The sequence below is a fragment of the Podarcis vaucheri genome, assembly GCF_965113315.1.
Source record: "Podarcis vaucheri genome assembly, chromosome: 13".
Lineage (NCBI taxonomy): Eukaryota > Metazoa > Chordata > Lepidosauria > Squamata > Lacertidae > Podarcis > Podarcis vaucheri.
In genome coordinates, this window is record NC_138751.1 from 48,283,745 (window position 1) to 48,290,425 (window position 6,681).

The window sequence follows — 6,681 nt, forward strand, 5'->3', positions numbered from 1 at the left end:
CTCTGGGGTGACAGTCTCAGTTGCGCTGCTGGTGACTGGTGAGGAAAAAGTTGTGTCCTCTGGTGCCACGCTTGTGAAAGCTGAGATGGTGCTGGCATCCGTGGACTCTGGGGTGATGAATTCAGTTGTGCTTTGTGTGTCAGGTGAGGAGAAAGTTGTGTCCTCTGGTGCCACGCTTGTGAAAGCTGAGATGGTGCTGGCATCCGTGGACTCTGGGGTGATGAATTCAGTTGTGCTTTGTGTGTCAGGTGAGGAGAAAGTTGTGTCCTCTAGTGCCACGCTTGTGAAAGCTGAGATGGTGCTGGCATCCGTGGACTCTGGGGTGACATTCTCAGTTGCGCTGCTGGTGACTGGTGAAGGGAAAGTTGTGTCCTCTGGTGCCACGCTTGTGAAAGCTGAGATGGTGCTGGCATCCGTGGACTCTGGGGTGATGGTCTCAGTTGCGCTGCTGGTGACAGGTGAAGAAAAAGTTGTGTCCTCTGGTGCCACGCTTGTGAAAGCTGAGATGGTGCTGGCATCCGTGGACTCTGGGGTAACATTCTCAGTTGCGCTGCTGGTGACTGGTGAGGAAAAAGTTGTGTCCTCTGGTGCCACACTTGTGAAAGCTGAGATGGTGCTGGCATCCGTGGACTCTGGGGTGATGAATTCAGTTGTGCTTTGTGTGTCAGGTGAGGAGAAAGTTGTGTCCTCTGGTGCCACGCTTGTGAAAGCTGAGATGGTGCTGGCATCTGTGGACTCTGGGGTGATGAATTCAGTTGTGCTTTGTGTGTCAGGTGAGGAGAAAGTTGTGTCCTCTAGTGCCACGCTTGTGAAAGCTGAGATGGTGCTGGCATCCGTGGACTCTGGGGTGACATTCTCAGTTGCGCTGCTGGTGACTGGTGAGGAGAAAGTTGTATCCTCTGGTGCCACGCTTGTGACAGCTGAGATGGTGCTGGCATCCGTGGACTCTGGGGTGACGGTCTCAGTTGCGCTGCTGGTGACTGGTGAGGAAAAAGTTGTGTCCTCTGGTGCCACGCTTGTGAAAGCTGAGATGGTGCTGGCATTCGTGGACTCTGGGGTGATGAATTCAGTTGTGCTTTGTGTGTCAGGTGAGGAGAAAGTTGTGTCCTCTGGTGCCACGCTTGTGAAAGCTGAGATGGTGCTGGCATCCGTGGACTCTGGGGTGATGAATTCAGTTGTGCTTTGTGTGTCAGGTGAGGAGAAAGTTGTGTCCTCTAGTGCCACGCTTGTGAAAGCTGAGATGGTGCTGGCATCCGTGGACTCTGGGGTGACATTCTCAGTTGCGCTGCTGGTGACTGGTGAAGGGAAAGTTGTGTCCTCTGGTGCCACGCTTGTGAAAGCTGAGATGGTGCTGGCATCCGTGGACTCTGGGGTGACGTTCTCAGTTGTGCTGCTGGTGACTGGTGAGGAAAAAGTTGTATCCTCTGGTGCCATGCTTGTGAAAGTTGATATGGTGCTGGCATCCGTGGACTCTGGGGTGATGAATTCAGTTGTGCTTTGTGTGTCAGGTGAGGAGAAAGTTGTGTCCTCTAGTGCCACACTTGTGAAAGTTGAGATGGTGCTGGCATCCGTGGACTCTGGGGTGACGTTCTCAGTTGCACTACTGGTGACTGGTGAGGAAAAAGTTGTGTCCTCTGGTGCCACGCTTGTTAAAGTTGATACGGTGTTGACATCAGTAGACTCTGAGGTGATGTCTTCGGTTGTGCTGCTGGTGACAGCTGAGGAGAAAGTTGTTTCTTCTGGTGGTGTGCTTGTAAACCCTGGGACATTGCTGGCATCAGTGGACTCTGAGATGGTGTACTCAGTTGCATTGCTGATGTCGGGTGAGGGGGAAATAGTTTTTTCTGGTATGGAAGTTGAAAAAACAGATTCAGTCCTTTCTTCTGTGCTTGTGTTCATTGTGTCTGTGCTGGGATTCTGTCTTTGTGTGTCACTGGTGGCAGGAGACACGTCCATCTTGAGATCTCTTGTATGCCTGGAATCAAGTGCTGCTTTCTGGCCTTTTCTATCTTCCTCTTTTCCCATCAACCTCGTTTCCCATTTTTCAAGATCCTGAGTCTTAATTTTGTCTCTGACCTCATCTCTGAATCCACCTGTCAAAACAGCAAAGTCAATAATAGCAATGACACTTTTGCTCCTTACCTTTTATGAGCTAGTCTGGATTTCTTAAATTCAGTGGTTCTTTTTGAGGCCTGAAATCTGTTTCTATTTCTGAAGTATTTGAGGGAGCAGGTTTATATGTTGTAAATGGAATAACAGGTCCCTTTAATCCCAATACATTTTGAACTATAGAGTATTCAACAGTGAAACCAGAGAGTTCTTTAAGAATGACAGAAGACCATCAAGAAGGACACTGACAAACTGGAACGTGTCCAGAGGAGGGCAACCAAAATGGTCAAAGGCCTGGAAACGATGCCTTATGAGGAACGGCTAAGGGAGCTGGGCATGTTTAGCCTGGAGAAGAGGAGGTTAAGGGGTGATATGATAGCCATGTTCAAATATATAAAAGGATGTCACATAGAGGAGGGAGGAAGGTTGTTTTCTGCTGCTCCAGAGAAGCGGACACGGAGCAATGGATCCAAACTACAAGAAAGAAGATTCCACCTAAACATTAGGAAGAACTTCCTGACAGTAAGAGCTGTTCGACAGTGGAATTTGCTGCCAAGGAGTGTGGTGGAGTCTCCTCCTTTGGAGGTCTTTAAGCAGAGGCTTGACAACCATATGTCAGGAGTGCTCTGATGGTGTTTCCTGCTTGGCAGGGGGTTGGACTCGATGGCCCCTGTGGTCTCTTCCAACTCTATGATTCTATGATTCTATGATTCTATGATTCTATGATTCTAGGGACCCAACAGATTGTATCGAAAATCTGTGAGATTCCCTGAAGAGTGTGAACGTTGTTCGTTTTCTAGAGGATGTGAAGTCCAGTGAGACCATCCTATGAGACTGACCATCAGAGAATCCCCTCTGACCTCTCCAATCCATACTGAACCAAAATACTCAGATTGGAGGTCCACAACCTTTGTTGTGGATTTGGAGATTTTAAAAAGTGTCCTGGGTACCACAAAATATCCACTGCATAGAAGCAAAACTGGTGGTAGTCTGTTGTTAGCCGCCCTGAGTCCAGCTTCGGCTGGGGTGAGTAGGATATAAATAACATTTTATTATTATTATTAGTCACAAACTGCCCCCTCTTCACCATGTTGCAAAACACCTTTGCCCGCAAAGCAATTTAAACATGGACAAAAAAACAGGGAAAACTCTCCTCTCTCCTCTGCCAACCAACTAGTCTTCTCCCCCTCACAAAAAAGAGGGGTAGACCTTAATTTGTAAAATAAATTGAGAGGGGCAGGAGACCTAGAGAAATTTTATGTTATGAACCACCCTGGGATCTATGGGTATAGGGTGGTATACAAATTTATTTATTTAAAAAATGTCAGCTCCTCAAGATTCACCTTCTGTATCACCCAAAGAGGAAGGAAGGGTCCCAAAGGGCTCCCTCCTTCTGAGAACCATTTTCAAAACAGTGTTGACTTTAGTCAACGATCATCCAACTCTATTTTCTTTAGTCTGAAAATCAGTGGGGCTGCTCAGTCTTAAAATCCACCTTTTTGTTTTGTTTTGTTTTGACTATTTAAAATATTTGCACCCTGCCTTCCAATAAAACATTTTAATGGTGGCTTACAACATATATTTTAAAACAGCCAACAGTGCAGCAATAATAACAGTGAACCAGGGAAAAAATGGGAGCATTTGCCAGCAACAGGAAAAACAGCTCTAGAATAACCCAGAAGTGATTTCAGAAACTGCTGGAAGTCCATGGGAGACCAAACTGTTTTTGACTAGGGTCTAAAGACCATCAGGCTTCTGCCAACCTAGCAGTTTGGAAGCATGTCAAAGTGCAAGTAGATAAATAGGTACCACTCTGGTGGGAAGGTAAACGGCATTTCCGTGCGCTGCTCTGCTTCGCCAGAAGCAGCTTAGTCATGCTGGCCACATGACCTGGAAGCTGTACGCCGGCTCCCTCAGCCAATAAAGCGAGATGAGCGCCACAACCCCAGAGTCATCCATGACTGGACCTAACGGTCAGGGGTCCCTTTACCTTTAAAGACCATCAGGCAACAGGCAAGATGATAGGATGAGCGATTTCCATGGATGAGGTATCACTAGCAAAAAAGGCTCCAAAAACCAGCCATCCTGCCTCAGGAATAACATCTCCCCCCCCCCCACTCCCAGATTTTTGGCAGATTGTTGACTCAGTGGTGAAATAAAAACAATCTACACACATGGCCCAAGGCACATATTTCTTTCTGATTGCCTCCAGACCCTCCAAATAGCTCTATTTTCCTGGGACAGTCCCAGATTTACAGAAGCCGTCCTGGTTTCTGATTTGATCCCGGAATGTCCCACTTTTCCATAGGATGTCCCTGTTTTCGTCGGAGAAATGTTGGAGGTTATGGAGTCATGCAACCCCCCAAGCCAAGGAGATAAGTAACTAACCAACCTTTAGAAGACATCTGAAGTCTAATGTTTTATTAAGTTTTTATATATGTTGTAAGCCACCCAGAATGGCTGGGGCAACCCAGTCAGATGGGTGGTGTATGTATAAACAAACAAACAAACAAACAAACAATTAAAGGAATAGGACATCCCTAATAGGAGGCAGGTGGTGCTGTGGTCTGAACCACAGAGCCTAGGGCTTGCCGATCAGAAGGTCAATGGTTCGAATCCCTGCGACGGGGTGAACTCCCATTGCTCGGTCCCAGCTCCTGCCAACCTAGCAGTTCGAAAGCACGTCAAAGTGCAAGTAGATAAATAGGTACCGCTCTGGCGGGAAGGTAAATGGCATTTCCGTGCTGATCTGATTCACCAGAAGCGGCTTAGTCAGGCTGGCCACATGACCCAGAAAAACTGTTTGCGGATAAAAGTCGGCTCCCTCGGCCAGTAAAGCAAGATGCGCGCCGCAACCCCAGAGTCATCCACGACTGGACTTAACGGTAATTTCATCACAGAAATGTTGGAGGGTATGTGCCTCACATATTCTGGGACAGGCTAAAATGGGCAGAGCCCAAACATTCTGACAGGGCTGGAGTTGAAGATGATAGTCTGGCTTTCTGAACAACTATGGGCTCATGCAAACTTCCTTTTGCACTGCACTTTTCGCACTTTAAAGCTCTGTGTTTGAACCATAGCTGTCAACTTTTCCCTTTTCTTGCGAGGAATCCGATTCGGAATAAGGGAATTTCCCTTTAAAAAAGGGCAATGTTGACAGCTATGGTTTGAACATTTGGGGTTTTTTTTGTCCTGGCGCTTTCCCCTAGCAAACTGATGTTTTTTACCACTGAATCAGAGCAGACAACAATCCACAGAAAGCCCAATTGCTGTTTGCTCTGATTCAGCAGTAAATTGTGGGTTTTCCCAGGGAAAGCACCAGGACCTCCCCCCAAAAAAAGAAAAACACACACACACTGCTCAGACATGGAGCTTTAAAGCCCAGACCAGTGCCTAGAAACACGGTACAAAAGGAAGCCTGGACGAGGCCTCAGTGGACATCCATCTTGGAAGCCTCCTGCGCCATCCCAGCAATCACTTTTCTGAAAGAGAGACAGGAGCAGGCATATCTGCCACTCCGGCCCCTGCCATCTGTTTGAAGGCTTCCTGGGGGCCTTAGCATCACTCACCTGCTTCAGAGCTGAAAGTGGAGCGGTGGAAGATGAAGAAGAGGAGAAGGGGCAGAACTTTCCCCATTGGTGAGCTTCAAAAGTCTCTGTGATAATTCAGAAGTCTGGTTCGGATTCAACCACTAGCAAGGGCTGCGGTCTGGATTCTGAAGGGGAGGCAGAGTGGTGTGAGGACCTTGGACTTCCTGGAGGGTGATATTAGCTGGCAATTTAGCTCAGGTGCGAGTCACGTGTGGGTGAGGTGGGAAATGAAAACTTTGCTTGCCAATGCGGAAGAGAAAAAAACAAGTCCAGGTTGGTACCTGGGATACCTTTTGCCACAAGGCCACAAGGTGCCAAAGGAAGGCACTGGACATAGCAAAAGATCCATCGCATCCTGGTCACTGTCTCTTCGAGCTCTTGCCGTCGAGACGGAGATACAGGACGATGAAGACAACAACGAGCCATCTTAAGAACAGCTTCTTCTCCAGAGCGATCTCGGCCCTGAATGGGAAGCCCGGACTTTGAAAGTCATCTAATCTCCCTTGCTGTATTATATTGTATTGTTTAATTAGTGTTTTTATGGAGCAGTCAAGTAATTTCGTTGTCCCCGAAGGGGGCAATGACAATAAAGATATTATTATTATTATTCTCTGTTCTCAGCTGGACTCCTGAGTGAAGGAAACACCCTATGTCTGAAGGAAACACCCTATGTCTGAAGGAAATACCCTATGTCTGTGATCCATGAATCCCAAAAGTCAGCCAACGCATTAGCAAGGGTGAAGAACCCCAGGCCCTCAGGGTTATTTGGATCCACTAGGACTCCCCAGTTGGCCCATGAAACTGTCCCTCTCACCTTCCTACAGCCGACACCATATATGATCAGCTGCACCTACAAAGCTCTGTGTCCAACAGCAACGATCAGCTGACTGTCAGGGCCTTTAAGGAACCGAGTGTGAAGGAATAAGAGCCCTAACTTTTGCACAGAACTCAGTCATTTAGGTGAGTGCATCATCCTGTCAAT